At 38.2% G+C, this 17,331-nt stretch overlaps 2 long non-coding RNA genes across 2 annotated transcripts in view; one reads left to right on the top strand and one right to left on the bottom strand.

The window, feature by feature from the left end:
• The window catches only part of LOC128812288 (uncharacterized), a 111,220-nt gene extending 101,027 nt beyond the window's left edge, over window positions 1–10,193 (bottom strand). The window contains exons 1-3 of the long non-coding RNA XR_008438678.1: window positions 9,940–10,193; window positions 6,470–6,583; window positions 5,192–5,263 (exon numbers count right to left, since the gene is read on the bottom strand). This is a non-coding gene — a long non-coding RNA (uncharacterized LOC128812288). The remainder of the gene's footprint in view (window positions 1–5,191; window positions 5,264–6,469; window positions 6,584–9,939) is intronic.
• Window positions 10,194–11,794: 1,601 nt separating this feature from the next.
• Window positions 11,795–16,350, top strand: LOC128812289 (uncharacterized). The gene is made up of 2 exons (XR_008438679.1): window positions 11,795–11,917; window positions 15,938–16,350. It is a non-coding gene; the product is annotated as an uncharacterized LOC128812289 (long non-coding RNA).
• The last annotated feature ends 981 nt before the right edge of the window (window positions 16,351–17,331 follow it).

Consider the following 17,331-nt stretch of genomic DNA (forward strand, 5'->3'; position numbering starts at 1 on the left):
AGTGTGAAATGGGTTGGAGAAAGGTGGAGAAGTGGAAAGTCTGCCAATAAACCCCCTATAACAAAAGCACTTTTAATTGTGTTCCACTTCTGCTCACCAATACTGTCTGGTCATCCCATCCAAATCCAGTAGAGCCCGTTACTTCCTCTGTATCTGTCAACATTAGATAGAAAAATGCCAGTGGTGTGGGATGTCCCAATCGACTCACCAGGTTTTCATTGTGTTTGCCACCCAAGAATTAAGATCCTGCTTTTCTTCCATGAGCAGGATTTTCTCCCTTCACCAGCAATTTCTGCCAGTCTGCCCCAAAACTCAGCATCCCTTGTCGCTGCAGTGGTGGGCCGTGGCTGGATAATAATTAGTATTGACTTCATGAGTCTTAAAAGGTTGATATATTACTTTATTATACTAATTAAGAAACCCATTGTCTCTACAGACAGTCACAATATAAGTAGACCTAATTAATTCTGTAATCTAAACCACTATCACTATTAGCTAATTTAAAAACTACCCTTTAATAAACAAATATCCATAATGCATTTCACATGTTCACAACAACAAATACAATGAGTAAAAATAAAAATTGTTTATCATTTTTTTCCCTAATTTTCTCATAACCTTCTCCAAGACAATACCTAAGAAAGTTGTGTGTTACTCTCTGCGGTCAGAGAGCTACTACCATTATCCCCCTCATTAACTTCTTAGCACTAATTGGTTTATTATGGGAGAAGATGCTAAACAGGTGGTGAAAGTAGTCAGGCAAAAGAAAACAACCAAATCAAACCAAATATTTATTTAAAACAACTCTATGATAAAGCCTGTGCTTTGGCTTTCACATCCCCAGAGTAATCATAACAGATCTTACTGAAAGTAGAAGTTCAGATATGATACAGTCTTAAATAATCACAGACAAAGAAATTCAGCAGGCTGTGTTCTCAGCTCATAAAAACACTACATTAAATGTAACACATTTACCACAGCCCTCAAGGGTACATCGTAAAAAGAGATATTTTTTTACTCTGCAAGACTTATCCCAAGTCTATTTCATTTCACTTGGGAGTCTGGGTTTCACTGGATTTAAGTGACTTCCTTCTGATCTGTGCTCAGTGAAAGGGAGTTAGAGCCTGTGCAAAAGAACAAGCCAGGTTTATTTATTTAGTAGCATGTTCTCACTGCATATTGGGATCTTAGAGTGCACATGGGTAGACACTTCGTGGCTGGGTAAAGCTGCTCTCAGCAGGTGGATGTAGCTGATTCCAGGGGCTCCTGGAAGGTAAAACTCATGTAGCACAGGAAAGGAAAGAAGCCCAGGACTCTGTGCTGGCACAGCGGTGTAGCAGCACTAACGGCCAGGGTTTAAATGCAATTTAAATACAGCATCTTGTCCTGGGCTAAAATTGTGCAAAAATTACTTGGAGAAATATTTCACTTCGTGACTGTTCCCTGAACAATACAAGAGACAGAAAATATAACCAAAAAGAACTGGTCCAAAATACTGATAATGCCTTAAACCTCTGTCATCTCCAACACAAAGCCCAACCTTTATCACAGCATAACTCTGTAGATCCCTTGCTAGCATAAAAATCAGAAGATAAGGTAAATTTTTTTCCTAAGTAAACTTTTACCAATAATTCATTACCAATATTTTTATTTCCAAGTGTAGGCAGAACCTGTGGTTACATTGGATATTTTGTGGGTAACCCTGGTAAATTCTCTAGTTCTAATAGCACGTTCATAAACAGCACTCACAATTCTGAAAGACTTTTCCCAAATACTTTTCTAGAAGCACCTTTTTTATCCTGAAGTGCACAGTTGACTGCAACAACACTTTGCTTGTAGCCCCCCTCACTTTTCCTTACAGTGTTGGTCAAGGGCTGAGAGGAAAAGTGCAGGGGATGCTTTCACTGCCAGGTAACCAACCTTGCCAGGCAAGGGCTTCTCTGTCACGCTCAGATTTTCCCCCAGGATTTTGAAAACTCTCAGAATATGCAAGTGGAAATATTAAAATGTCATATTATTAAAAAAAAAACCAACAAAATAGAGTTGTTGTTTTCTATTCTAGATGTGCATTAGGCTGTCAGATATAAGCCCATAATAGCAGCACTACATGCAGTCTGTTATTGCAACCTAAAGATTGTATTGTCATGACAATATGAAGGCAACACATTTGGTTAGACACAAAATCTTAATGCTATCATTTCCTGATTTTTGAGTGCATAACAATGCATTGAAATGTTCTTAATACAGAATTTTTAGTTAGCATCTTTTTAAGCCTTAGTATTCTACGAATGTAGTCATTCCAGCATAAAACTGATAATATTTTAGATTCTTTGAATTTGTAAATATTCAGGCTTACATAGGGAAAGAAAAGACTAGCTCCTCACTCTTTCTCTTCCCTCATGTACTCTTCAAAATAGTTTATTAACAGCACAAATAAGAATAGGCATTTATAATAGAAAAACCTCAGCCTTGATAAAAGATAAGTGCAGCACAAGAAGAAATATTCAGTTAGTCCCTAAGGAACTGAATATTTTCATCTACAATAAAGATTTTTCAGGAAAAACCTAACTCTATTTTCTTTGTTGCAGTTCACATTCAGTTTCGTTCCTGTGAGCCAGGTGGTACATAAAGATGCGAAAATCAGATTTTTCAGATAAGCCACAAAACAATAGGGCTCTGTCAGATGGATTATCACAAACCCAGGAAAAAGACTACTCAGAAAAAAAGACTCCGAACTAAACTGCTGATTACTTTTGAGATAATGATGCCAGGGTAATATTGGTATTCAGCTAACCTCTGGAGCTCAGCAATCCATCTGTACTCTGGGATGGTGCAATGAAAAGCAAACTGCGGGAGGCATCCAAGGCAGGCCTCAGGTGCAGCAGTTTGCTTGGACCAGATTTCACCTCTGTACCCATCATCTTTATGCAGCTTCTACGAAAATTTGCCTGTGATATCAAATCCATCCCAACATTTAATCTGTGGGAACTGAGTGCATCCTAAAACTTAAGCAAACAGGTGCTTATGCCACCATTTCTCAGAAATTGAGACTCCGGCTTTGTAGCTCCACTTGTGCAGAGCAGGTTCAACAAAACTGCTAAGGGGAAGTGTAAGCAAATGTAGTTCTTCACCATCCTTACACAAACACATACCCATCACAATTATATATGTGTATATATAAATATATACACAACTTTTTTATGAGTCTGACATCATTTAAGAAAACTTCAGTTTCTGAAGCAAGTCAGTACTCAGCCATCCCTAAATAGCAATGACCAGACAAAACTGCCTGGAAAAGCCTCCAGATCAGCAAACCTTCTCCTACCCTCAGTTTTTTTGGTCATTCTTGGATTTCTAGGATTTAGGCACAGGTTCTGTTTCACCAACTAAAATTTCTGATCAGGCTACATATTTCTGAAGACTGAAAAATAAATAAGAAAATGTCTCCCAGTTTTTGTTAACTGTGACAAAATTTCAGTAACATAATACCCAAAAATGAAAACTTGACACATATCTCACTTTCATAATTTCCATTTGTATTTTTGATATTCCTGAGTCATCTAATAGGTGTTAGACTTACAGTGATCTGGAAGATTTTGAGGAAGTAAACTCTTCTGTGACCCACACAGTAAATGTCACTGCATATAATTTTTATCTCTATTTTTTATGTGCTATGTTCATCTTTAACAGAAAAATAATAAAACTCAAAGACTATTTATCCACTCTGTGAAGGCACACAAAACTCATCACTATTTAAAAATAATTATGTGGCTTTGTATTTTTCTTAAAATGCATCTTCATTGAGTAATATTTGCCTTTCAATCTTAAATTATTTTAGTGGTAATATTTAATAAACTTTATATAAAAATATCATTGTAACTACAGCCTTGTGGTTTCTGTAAAACTCAATGACCTTAAGGAAAGGGATTAATAGATTAAGTTTTGTATTGATTTTTTTTTAATTACATTGTTAAACTTTTTTCTTTTTTTTTTCCCCTAAGGACACATATAGTTCACCCAACTTGCCTTAGTTAATATCCATACATGTCCTCATATTAGCTCTGTTGCATAAAAAATGAATATATATTTGTGTGACTTAAAGTCCACAAAAATAAGAAATTATTTTTGACTGATTCTTGAGCTTAGAGTATTGGTTAGAGTGATGCAATACTTGATTACCTGTTTGTATATTAGATGTTAAAAATTCATTAAAAGACACAGGAATAGTTATGCAATAGAGCATGAAGTTTCTTCACCTTTTTCCTAATTAAATAGCAGTTTCTAAAATGAAGCAGAAAATTTTACATGAGCCATGTCTTAGCTCATATTTAAATTTTTAATTATTTTTTTTATTTTAAATTGCAGTATCTTAAGACTCTGCTCCTAGTCATTCAGAGGAGAGTTTCCATTAGATCCAGTGCTGTATGAAAATTTTAAACCTCAGTAGCATAGGTAAAAGGAAATAATTTGGTGACTGAATTTGTGTTTAAAACAGATTCATTCATTATTCCTTTTAATTGGAAATGAAAGCATTATAGGAATCAAATCTTGAAATCTCTGCTCTCAGGAATACAACCACTACCCTCCCTTTCTTAATCCCTTAGTATGTTGAAAAGAAAGAGAGAGGGGGAGTGAAATAACAAGCCTGAAAATGGGATATAATGGAAAAAATACCCTTATGATAAGGAAAAAATAAATTAAGGAGAATACTACTAGTCAGGGATATCTTTCACTGCAGGGACATAAAACTCCCTAACTGAAAGAGAGAACATGAAGAGAGTTGATGTTGACAAAGAAAAGGCATTGTATATTTTGTCCTTCCTGAAATGGTGTCTTCAACAGGTACTTCCAGAGAAGACTGGTTGGCCACAGGCTTCACTCAAGGTGAGGTTTTCCAGTTTCTGCAAGAACACTGGGAAATTTTTCCCAATAAATACATAGCCATGATTTACATACATTTGCTTAAGGCAGAATGTAAAATAACTGCTTGACCTGAATCTCCAATCCAAATTCCACTCAAACAAACAAACAAACAAACAACAAAAAAACAAACAAAAAAACCCCAAACAAACCAAACAAAAAAACAAACAAACAAAAACCAAAAAAAAAACCAAAACAAAACAAAAAAACCCCCAAAAATAAAAAAAAAAACACCATGACAATTGGATTCTGCCTTCCCAAAGATGCTCACCAGATCCAGAGTAGCTCCTCACGTGCTTGCAGTGCTCCCCAGAGAATAGAACTCAGTGGCTTTGTCCACAACCTAGAGATGAGAGATGAGTACAATATCTAGTTGCATCTTAAGTCTCCATGAAATCTGGGAAGCCCACATTCTTATTGTAATTTCTGTTTTGAAGCATCAGCCCAAGTGTTGCTGTTGAGAAAGGTGCAGGAGTGTTTTGTCAGCACAGAATTCCCATGACTCAAGCACAGACTGTCCAGTAACCAGGCATGGACAAAGTGATAACCAACAGGATAGCAACACTGGGTTGGTTTTGAGTGTTGGTTTGCATTTAAAACATTTCAGGAAGAATGAAAAATCATATATTTTGGCAGGTTTAAATGAAAGTTTTCCAGGTGCTGAATGAAAAAGTAGAATGCCATCTTGTTATATCTTTGTGACTAATAAAATTGGACAAAACATACTTTTACATATTGTATTGTAATCTGACAGCAAGTATAAAGGAAGTGAAAGGGTTTTGATTTCAAACAATAGAATTTAAGCAAGCTCAAGCTTAAATGCCTTGCTGTTAATATTTGAAACGACTCATCTCAAAGTAATTTTAGACATGGAACTCTTTATTTAATAGCAAAACCCAACATGATTAATCTTGGATTTAAATGCTATTTAACTCTAAAGTGTTCAAAATGCTGAAGTCAAGTATTGTAACCATAGCTAATCTCAAAACAAATGAGAACACTGTAATATGGTTCAAGCCAAGGAGGGACGCTGAATGTTAAACAACATCTGGGAGCAGAACAGTCATTTAAAGAAGCAGTTTTTCTAAAGGAGACTAGCTAGGTAAGATGAACAAATACATTCTCCTGTAACAGAATAACTGAGTTCTACATAGTACCTGATGTGTCAAATACTGTAAGTGAGGGGCAAGAGACAAAATCCCCTTCAAAGCTGTGATCTACAGTCAAATACAGATGTTGAAATGAGAATTAATATTTCTTACAAGCTCTTGACGTCATCTTAGTGCAACATGGGCTATATAAGCTACAATACTCTCTCTAAAAGTGTCCAAAAGCAGAATAAAAGATTGTCAGGTACACAGGTTTTGTTTTTTTTTTCTCATACAACCTGGATGGACATAGAAGTGTTTCCTTTTTCTCCTGATGGAAAAAGTTATTGCTACAAAATACCAATAAACTCTACTGAAATAGAAATACTGCTCAGGAAATCATTATTTTAGTCAATCACCAAACATTTTCATTTAAAATTGCAGGCAGATCAAATTCATACCTGCTGGGCAGGAGAGCAGGCAGACTTAGACAAATGTGTACGTGCCATAATTTTTCCTGAATTTCTCAAGCAAAGTTTGAGCTGTTATATGAGGTCCAAGGACTTCTTATTCATCTGGAAAGTATCAGGTAAGTATCAGTTCCAATGAATCAAAAAAAATTAATCCCAGAATAGGGAGCAAATCAAAAAGACCAGAAAGGATCAAGGCCCTTAAATCAAAGTATTTTAGATTTTTAAAAAAAGTACACATATTCATATTAATACCTTGCCATTCATGGAGAGAAGAGTGTTGTTATTAAGATGGTGCATGCTGTTTTTATTACTATCATTAGAGAAACATTCAGGCTGTTCCATTTAATTTAATTTTTTTTTTTTTTTTTTTTTTTTTTTTTTTACTGTACCAGATGGAATGCTGGTGTCACTGTCCAGTTCTTTTCTTCTCTCATATCTTGACAGTATCCTTAGATATCATGAATGTTAAAAATACTGTTGTCAGGAGGAAATGGGATTGAATATAACAAATTTCTTGTCCTCCTACCTTCAAGAAGGAAATTTCTATGGAAAGAAAAGTAGGGGGGTGATACATAATGAGAAAGGTGATAGAAGTCAAGGGAAGATGAACCAGAGGAAAGATAAGCAGGGGAGAACAACTGGAAAAAAATGGGATTGATTATCAAAAGTCGTTTCACTAGACAGCTGTCAGATTTGAATACAATACTGATTGGGAAGTTCCACTCGAGATTAGAGCCCTTGTAGGCAGCCTCCTTCATCCTGAAACATTGACAATCCTCTGTCCAGGGCCACTGGAAACTCAGAGCTGCACCTGTACTAGGCACAATGCCCCATCTCACCACCACCCTGTGGGGATCTCACAAATCCCCACGAGATGTCGGACAAAAATCCAGTGAATGTCTTCAGTAGAATAGCTGAGAAAATCACATCCATTCCTTCAAAAGATTATAGGGTTTTGAAAGATTTCTTCCTTCCAGGAGGGGCCAAAAACTTAGAAATGTGGCTTTTTCTCCTCTATTGACGAGGAATTCTAGGAAAAAAAGGGGACTGTTTTGGAAGAATAATAATGAATTTTCCTGCTGTATACATGAAAGGATCTTGGGAATTTCACAGGAATAAAATTGACCTGAACACAGCCTAGGCTGACAGAGGGAATCCAAGCTCCCAGAAATTTTTGCCTCCCTTAGATGACTTCTTCAATGGCAGTGAGATTGCAGAGCACTCAGCATCTTCATCTCCCTGTAAGATGTGCACAGGAAAAGAGCTCCTCAGTTTTATTTTCTCTCTTCAGGCAAAGTTTTCCTGAGGGGAAAATATTTTCTTTCCTGCAAAACCATGTTTTTGTATGGAAAATAGGTTATTTCACCCAAAAAGGCATTTCATTTCAGAGAATTTCCATGACAGAAGAGACCCATATGATTTTATCATCTGATAAAATTGATTTCACAGTAAATTATTTTAAAATATTTGATGGGAACAGATTATTAGCTCTTGAGAAATCACTCCACTGCTTTTCTATTTAGATCTTCAAAATTTACATTTTTAATAAATCTAACCTCTTCCTAAGGAATTACTCTTAAAAATGTGTTTCCTCTTTTTTCTAAGTTACTGTTCTTTCCCATCTCTAACGCTTCTTCCAATATCCCAGTACATAGGGATAGTCAAAAAATCCTCAAGTTCATATGGTGAAATGCCCTCAGTGTCTTAAAATGCAGAGATGTTTTGATTGTCCCTTGTGATTCCTGGGAAAGGTTCAAGTCATCAGCTGGCAGATTCAGTTACTGAGCACACAGTCAATGAAATCTCCCATCTTGGGTATGACACAAGAACTGGGAAAGACAAAGTAATTTAAGATTAGATGGGACCTCCACTCTTCAGAGGTTCACACGGTACAAGAAGCAGCATAACCACATAAACCCCTTGTGCTCTCCTCACATCACGTGGTAAATCAAGTTCAAGATCCTTTTAACTTTAATAACTCTGCCTTCTTGCTCCATTTTACCAGATTGATCCTTTAATCTCCATGTGCCAAACTGAAGGCTTTGTTCTCACATAGCTCATCCCTTCTCAAAACCTGGCTGGAACCTCAGGGGCCCAGACTATTTTTTGAGACTCCCTGGTATTTACTGCAGTGATTGGGCCAGCACATTCAAGAGCAACAAGGCCATAACCATTAATACTTAAAACAAGCTTTGTATCAGTATTGGTTTGGTCCATTATTATTCCTTCATTCTCACTTAGACCTGTTCTTGAAGAGGACAAAGATGAACAGAAGAAGTCCAGTGCTGCCTTGTAAGAATTCTGGCAGAGAAGTGTGAGTTAAAGTCTTTATAACTAGAAACTCTCACACCCATAAGGACCCTCAAGATACTTAGAAGGCTTAGCTAACAATGCCTTTAAATATCAGCTTCATACAAACCATCAATTGAGTCACAGATCTCTGGATAAATGTGTACCTGCAAAATTTGAACAACTCTTACATGATGCATTTTGAAGTTGAAATTTTCTTTGTGGAGGAAACTTCATTCTTTAAGGTAAGGGGCATTGCAGACCCAGCTCAGGTACTGCAGACAGGACCGATTCAGCCTGTTCAAGCCAAAAAGAATTGCTACACAGTATGTTCAGGAATGATTTGAGATAGTCACACAATAAATGGGGTGACCATGAATGTAGATCATTGGAATGTGATGCCAAGTGACTGTTGCTAGATCTGGGACAATTTATGACACACTTAACCTGTCTCAGACCCAGAGGCCTGTAAACTCCCTGTAATGCTGGTTTCTGCATGACTTTTTGCAATAACACAGTGGATAATGAGTGTTTGCTCATGTTTACAGCAGGACCCTAACCCATATTCTAGCTCACATACACTTGGGGTAAACCTACAGCATTCAACCTGGCATTCAGAGTTTTCCAGACTTAAGAACCAATGTGTATGTAAAATGTAAATAAAACCAGCAGTATTTAGCTTCACTCCTTTCAAACTTCAATTGTATTTCTGTTATTTCAATTTTTTTTTTCTTGCCATGAAACATAAATTTTTTTGTTATAATTTTTGGAAATATTCTGTGTATCTTGCATTTTAATTATAGTTTTAAGGTACTTGTTAACCTACAATTAGTATGGTGTTAAGCTGAAGGGCTGCCTTGGTTGGGTCTAAAATAACCTAGTAATTTTCTCCTTATTCTCAGCTTTCTAAACTCTAAGGCTCCAGATTGTTTGATTCCCATTTGGATTTTTAGCCCATCGTGAACTTGACACAGTTGCTAAGATACATATCAGTCTGTACCGTGTTGATACAATATTATTTAAACACTTTAAAGGGCAGCCTAACAGTTCTCTGTAAACACAAAACTCCACCATAAACTGTTCTCTGCAGAAGCAAGCAGCTTGACACAAAAATCAAATCCAGGGTATTTCAGAGATTACTGTGGAAGCATTCAGGAGTGTCTGCCCACCACCAGCAAGGCGCCTCAGTTTTGTGGCCACCCTGGTCCAGCTTCAGTGAACACACAGGTCCTCTGGCCAGTGCCTGCAGCAGCCGCCCAGCCTCAGGAACCTGTCGTGCCAGGTTCCTCTGCTGCTGTTGCTGTCACAAGTGTGCAGGGGGTTTGATTTGATGATGGCAGCCCAGGGCCAATGGTTGTTTCTGGGCCTACCTCAGTAACCTGCCCAAAATCAATCTGACCAGGAGCCCTGCTCATGACCAAAGGCCTTGCCACACTGCATAATGTTTAAATTAAAAAAAAAAAAAAAAAAAAAAGTTCACCCCTTTACAAAGAAGGGCCAGAGAGTCACACAGTCAGCAGAGGCCAAACTCGTGAGGCCGCTCCTGTAACTGATGTTTGTATTGCACGGTACTTTGTTAGCTTGGACAGCAACTGTCAGGAGAAAGGTTTAAAGGCTTTTTCAGATGATGCTAAGTCTTCCCTGAAACACAGAGGAGCCCTTTCCCAGAGCTAAGCCTTGATGGCGTTGTTTTCTCAGTGGTCTTTGGTGCTCGGCCTGTGGGCCGCGTGTCTCCTGTGGTGACGGCCAAGGCCGCTTCTCACACAGTATCACAGTCTTGAGGACAGTTTCACGAGGGCCATGCATCAATATGGGTGATGGTGGGGCTAAAAACACCAGAAAATTCTTTCCCACTTAGTTAATCCCAACTTTATTTTTTTTTTTTTTTACTAATTATTCTGAATATCCTCAGGTCAGCCTTAAATTTTAACAGTATCTTTGGCTGTTTTCCTGTACTCCATGAAGTACAACAGTAGTAAATGTTTATGTTCTTCCTTCCAGTTTTACTTCCTCCACTAAAGCATATTCAGTTTGTTCATTATTTCACATTTTTTTGGGTCAGGCTACAAATTTTTCAGTATCATGTCTTCTGTCTTTTGTGGTGGTTCAAATCGTTGCATCAGCTTTTCTTCTACCTGATTTTGTCCTTTTCTAAATATTCCTTTAATCACTTCAACTATTAAGTTTCCAATGATAAGATGAGTAAAAGCAGAACAGGCGGGGTGCAGGTAACAATTCAAATCACCAGCAAAGTCCAAAGCAACAGAGCTTTCTCTTGAAGAAAAATAATTTCTACCGTACAGAGCAGGCCACGACACACAGCATTTTTTTTCTGTCTCAGTTTTTAGTCACATCATTTTGTGTGGTCACAGAGACAACCACTTCTCATGAATCTGAGGGCTTGTTTTAGGGTTTTCTTGACACTATGCCCACAGCCAGCTCTTCTGAAAGACCACACTGTGGCCACTGTCCTGGTGTTTATGTGTCAATGCCATGCTCTGCTGCTTCAAATTCCTATCAGGTTTTTTTTTTTTTTGTTTTTTTTTTTTTTTTTTTTGGTTTTTTTTTTTTTTTTGTGGATCATGTAATTATTATTCAACTTGTTTCCAAAAGAAGCAAGGTTTCTAGTCTTTCCTGTTCCAAGGTCCAAAACTTGAGTAACAGTACCAAAAATGGTGATTTTTTTTCTTGAGGTTTTTATTAATATGCAAAACCTGCTTAATGTTAAAAATCCATTTCAAAATGGAAAAAATAACATCCCACTTGCAAAATTAATCTTAGGACACATCAACATTCAAAAATTGCTTCATATTTTTAAACAAAACAAGAATTTTAACATTTTTTTCTATTAAAAGTCTCTAGAAAAAAAGACTTCCATTTCAAATTTTCCAACCAAATATACTTCCTGTTCTTTGAATTTATGTTTCTGATATGTCCTATCATTTATAATATACAAAGAAGTTTGTTCCTCTTTCTCCTGTGAAAATGGAAAGTGATCCAATTAATATTTTCCCCAAGCCAGGCCTGAGTGTTGCAGTAATATGAGACCACAATTTGCCATGCTACTGCTAATCCTGCCAGACCAGAACATCCTTCCCTGCACAGCCATCAGAGAGTACCAGCCTGAAAGTCACCTTCAAGCACACGGTGAGTGCTCTGGGCCACCAGAGGTCCAAGAGATGGAGTCGATTCCCGACACTCTCCACACGCTTAACAGAAGAAGAGAGAACATAAATTCTTCTCTAGTCCTACTCTGATCCCATGAAATTTGGAAACTCAGGAAACTGAAGGCTTGTGAACACACATGATATTCCAGTTAGCACATTCTAGGATCTCTGTCACACTATTTCACATTTGCAAGTAAATATTTTCACCAATTTTAAAAGAAAAATAAGCCAAATCATGGTTTTAAGATAGAATCCTCAGACTGATTGTTTTAAGATCTTGGATGAATACTGCACTAAGCATACCTTTTTCACTCTGAATTCAGAACTGCTAAGTGTCCCCACATGTTCTTAGGCCACAGTGACAGTCTCTAGTTAGGACTTATGAGAAGGGCTATAATGTAAGAAAAATCAATATTGTTATTTTAAAGTGTTCAGCCATGAAAGAACAATCAACGGTTGAAAAGACCAGGAACAATCGATTTCAATGAGCAGTTAATATTGGGTAACAAGGCAGCACAGATATAGATAAAGATTGACTGATAGGAAAGAATGTTTAAAGCATTAATTAGATACACTAGAGCTTAATGCCCCTCAGAAGAGTTTTTAAAAGAAGACACTACTTTAAAGTTTCACATTCCATTGCAGAATTACATCCATCAAATAGCACTTGACAACTGTGACATTGAAAACTATTTTCTTCTAAAACAATAATAATTTGCTAAGCTAAAGCATATACTGCTGTTTGAATTCTGTGGAAGCATGTTATATCACTTCTTGAACTCTCTAGGGGAAAATGACTCGTATGTCTATGTAAATAACTGCCAAAATCTATGGTAAAGTAAATGACATCTTCAGATTGGGATTCCAAGCTGGAGCTGTCATAACATGGTATGAGACTTTCTTAATGTGAAGGCCCTGAATGCCAAAAAGGCACATGACCCTGTTTTCTTGCTCTTCTATAGGAGCACTTGGAATCAGGTACCCATTTTGGCTTTAAGATGTACGTTCACACACGAATAGATGTGTGATATGCCTATTCCTTGTCACAGAAAACTAACTTATCCCTTATTTCAAAGGTTTATGGGAGAGTGTCAGGAAAAACAAGACTTACAACCCCAAAACCCAGCACAAAAGAGCCACAGCAAACTAGCTAATAGCAGAAATGTGGAGAGCATCTGTAAGGTGCACACTGTAGAAAATGGGGCTAAATTCAAAAATGGAGGTTGAGGTCTCCAGCATTTTAAAATGCTCTCTGAAACATGGGATAAGTTGGCACCAGTCTTTCATTAATCTTTCTTTGATTTACCTTTGACAGCCACTAACAGTCCACCCAAAGATAAATCAAAGGTGTTTAAAGTATTTTTGGTCCAGAGTAAAACTAAGAGTGTATTTGCCTATGCTAGAACAGCAGTAAATGTACCATGAATTATTCTTATTGGCTGTATTATCTAGTGCTCTTCAGTCAAGATAAAGTTTGAAGGACAGAAAAAACTTTGCCACAAGCAAAAATCCAAAGTCAGCATTTTGTCCAATTTCCTATTAATTTGTCGTGGAAACAGTATAAAACTTTCCTAAAACATGTCTTGAACAAGCAGCGTATGTACATTAAGTGCTATATTTCACCACACTGAGACACTAAACAATCTTTCTCTTCCTTAAACCCACTAACCTCACTTGACAGAGCTCTCATTTGTCTTCTGGAAAGACTGAGAAAGAAAAATCTGAGTGAAAAGCACTATGTATTCATTCTTTCTCAGAGAGAGAAGGACAGAAAAGGTGATTTATATCTGTTAACATAAGCAATAGTACCTCTGTGGAAATTAAATAGGCAGTAAGAAAGCTTTCTTATGGAAGTAAACAAAGCAGGAACTCAAATTTGCTTTTCTATTGGATTAAAACTTGTCAGAATTTGAAATTTCTTTTGGTACCAATTTTCAAAAGATTATTTGTGCTTGAATTCCGGAAACAGATGGAAAATAAAGGAATATGAAACTTTTGGCAAAATAAAAATAAGAATCAGACATGTTACTTAGTCCATTTTGTGAAAAAAGCCAATCACTTGTTTTTAGAATTTTTAAAAGTTTAATAATAATAAAATGGTTATAAAAATAATAATACAATTAAAGTAATAAAAATTTAGAGTTAGGACAATTACAAGACAATAAAAAGCAAATAATTAGGAACGTCCAGATGTTTTTGGGCACTAAGCTGCCAAAAACATGCCTTGTGAACAAAGGAATAATCCTTAAAAAGAATAGCCTGTTGCATATTCATATATCTCATACATGATGCATAAATTCCTTGCAAATTAAGATTTTTTTCTGTTTTTTGTCAGCTTCTTCCCCTTAATCCTGGTGGTTCCATATAGATGGAGAGAAGGTGGAAGAATGTTTGTCTTTTCTGATACGGAGGCCGTAACTCTTTATGTGCCCTGTCACTGTTATCTCTGTGCAAAGAGTTTCTTGATTATCTTATACCTTTTCTTCAACTAGTAAAAAATATCTTACATTGCAGAGTTTCTATTTTAACACTATGTTATAACCTAAAACTATATTTAACACACTACTTAATACAGCATAACTCTCTAACCTTACACATATAATATTCATTTTAATATTTGCAAAAAGCTGATCATAAAATATGCATTTTTCACAATTTCAAACCCTTCTATTATGAAGTGCTTTCAGCATTTCTTTCAAGCCATAGATTCAGAATATTAATTCAGACAGTGTAGTGGAGATTTGTACTCTGGCTGTGTCTACAAAAATAGACAAAATTGATGAAACAAAGGGGAGCTTCCCAGGATAAATGAAACAGCAGCAAAAGTACAAGGAACAACTCATGATAACTGGTCAAATTCACAGTTCCTGTCAGTCTACAGCAGTAAATCCCTGGCACAAATGCTGGCAGGACCATTCCAGCGGTGTCTGTGGTGACTCTTTGCAAGGGCTCACAGCGATGCCCTGGTCACACCTGAAGGCACATCAACACCCACGGGGTGGGCAGTGCCAGGGCTGCCCCGAGCTGCTGCTCCGATGAGATGCCTGGCTGGGCTTTTCCTCAAAGGTCACCACCTTTCTGTAGGGCTGCAAACCCAAGGGAGTGCTGCCAGGTGCACTGCAAGGGGTATTGAGTGCCTCAGGTGAGCTTAAATGACCCTTTCAGGTGCTGATTTTTAACCCTTTGACCCTATGTGCGGCACTGCAGGTTTTCCCCTGCTGACTGCTGCTGCACAAGGAGTAGAAGTCTGGTTTTTATCGAGGCTGATGGCATTGTTTGCAACCTTGAGTACCCTGAATAAGTTGGATCCTAGTTAGTTTCAAAATTTGTCCTCTTATTTGGAAGTACCACAAAATTAGATGCCTTTTAGGAAGCTAGGCCAGATGTTCTGTCACCATGACCAGGAACAGGGATGGCCAAAGCCTGGGGGAGAAGTCTTACCCATAGTGAGTGTGTTGTAAGTGACACAGTTCAGAGGATGAAGAAACACTCAGGTAGTGCCCAGTCAGTGAAACACGTACCCCAGGGAATAACTCATCCTGTCAGCTGATTCCATCTGCAACATGTGCCACCACATCCCACACACAGAGTAAGAGCTAGGGAAGGAAGGAGTGGGCTTCTTGGATGGGCCACATAGTTCAGCAGAAACTGAGGCAAAATTCTCAAATGAGCGGCGTAAAAGACAGGCAGAGATTGAATGTCTTTTCCTGCTTGGCCAAGGACATCTTAGCCTCTTTAAACTTCATAAATAAACACACCAGCCATTCAGTTGTTGTGTTTACAAGAACAGTAAAAATACCCTGAAGGACTTGGGAAAGAATAGAGCTCTTTGGTAGGAGCTGGATTCCACAGGAGTTAATTTGAATTTCCCCAGCCAGCTGGAGCCTGGGGAAAGCTGATTTTCCAGTGCCCTGCACCTTGTAGAATCATTTACACTTCTCAAGTGGATGTAAAACCACGCTACAGACACTAACAACACCATTTAACACCCACTTTGCAGAGGTGTTAACGTCCAAAGAAAGTATAAGGTCATGGAGAGCAGGACCGAGGGATTGGATCGGGAGCTGCTGAGGAAGTGCCGGCTGCTCTCTCCCCCGGGGCTGGCAGTCGGGCTGCTTTCCCTGCTTCCCGAACGCGGCAAGCTGCAATGGTCACCAAGAACCTGCCACAGGAGGTTCCTCCTGGTGGGTGTCACTTGTGCGAGGGAAAGGGACGCTGCCCGGCTCCCCGCAGGGTCACTGTGACTGGCCCTGCTGCCTCAGGGACACCCTTGTGCCCGAGGCTGAAGCTCAGCGTTTCCCACCGCGTTCCCAGCCGTTCCTCTTTCCCCAGCCCTCTGTGAAACTTGCTGTGTATAAAACAAGAACAGCATTGATAAATCCTACCTTCTAAAATAAAATCCGTGGTGGTTCATCCTTCTGCTCTCCTCATATGTTTTCATGAGGATTAAGAGGCCATAGAGCCAGCTGAGAATAGGGGAGGTAGAGAATATTAATGGGAAAAAAAAGATGACAGCTCTTGTACCTACAAATATGTTTCCCAAAGCACATCATGAATAAAAGGATTGAGACAGAAAGAGAGAAGGAGACAAAAGGAGATGAAAATATACTACAGGTGGGGAAAACACTGAAACTACCAACCACCCTGGTGCCAAACATCTCAATTAAAAGGTGACAGATGTGTAACCTTGTTTTAAAGGAAAAGAAAAAAGCACCATAAAAGAGACGCTGGCAGGTTTAGAAAATAAATGCCAAATGTGTTCAGTCTTGCCTTTGAGCAGTGTTTCTTTTCAGTTGTCTTCTGTTTTTGTAAATTTTATTTGGTTTCCTGCAGTTCCCTTGCCAGCTCTGTGACTGCTGGCCATAGATCTGAGAGATGTTGGCCCATCTTCTCTCTAAGGGCTGCTTGACTTCCCTGCTGTGCTCAGGGCAGGTTACTTGTTCCCAAGGAAGACAAGCCCCTCTGTGCTTTAATTGCTTCTCAGCCACTCTGGCACCGGCTGAGGTCACTCCGAGTGACTGCAGGGGAGAAACAGCAGCAACTCCAGCCAGTGGTATTGTGATGGCTTTCAAAATGCAAAAGGAGCAGAGACCCAAGATAGAGCACTGCAGGCACCTTTCCACTTCTAAATAAACTTAGAGAAAATACAAGTGTAAAACTCAACTGTTGCTTTTTTATGGTCTTGTCTCCTTTTAATTTAAACTTCTGTTTAAAAAACAATAGTATATAAAAAGTGTTTCTGCAGTGGCAAAGAAAGAGAATGCACATATTTCAAATAGGAAAATGTCTGATTTTGCCCCATATTTATGCTCCCTGATGCATTTGGCAATGCTTCCATCTCATTCCTTCTCTGTTCAGGTGCTGCTGACTCCAGAAGTAGTCAGGCATTTCATG

The sequence above is a fragment of the Vidua macroura genome, chromosome 10 (assembly GCF_024509145.1).
Source record: "Vidua macroura isolate BioBank_ID:100142 chromosome 10, ASM2450914v1, whole genome shotgun sequence".
Classification (NCBI taxonomy): Eukaryota; Metazoa; Chordata; class Aves; order Passeriformes; family Viduidae; genus Vidua; species Vidua macroura.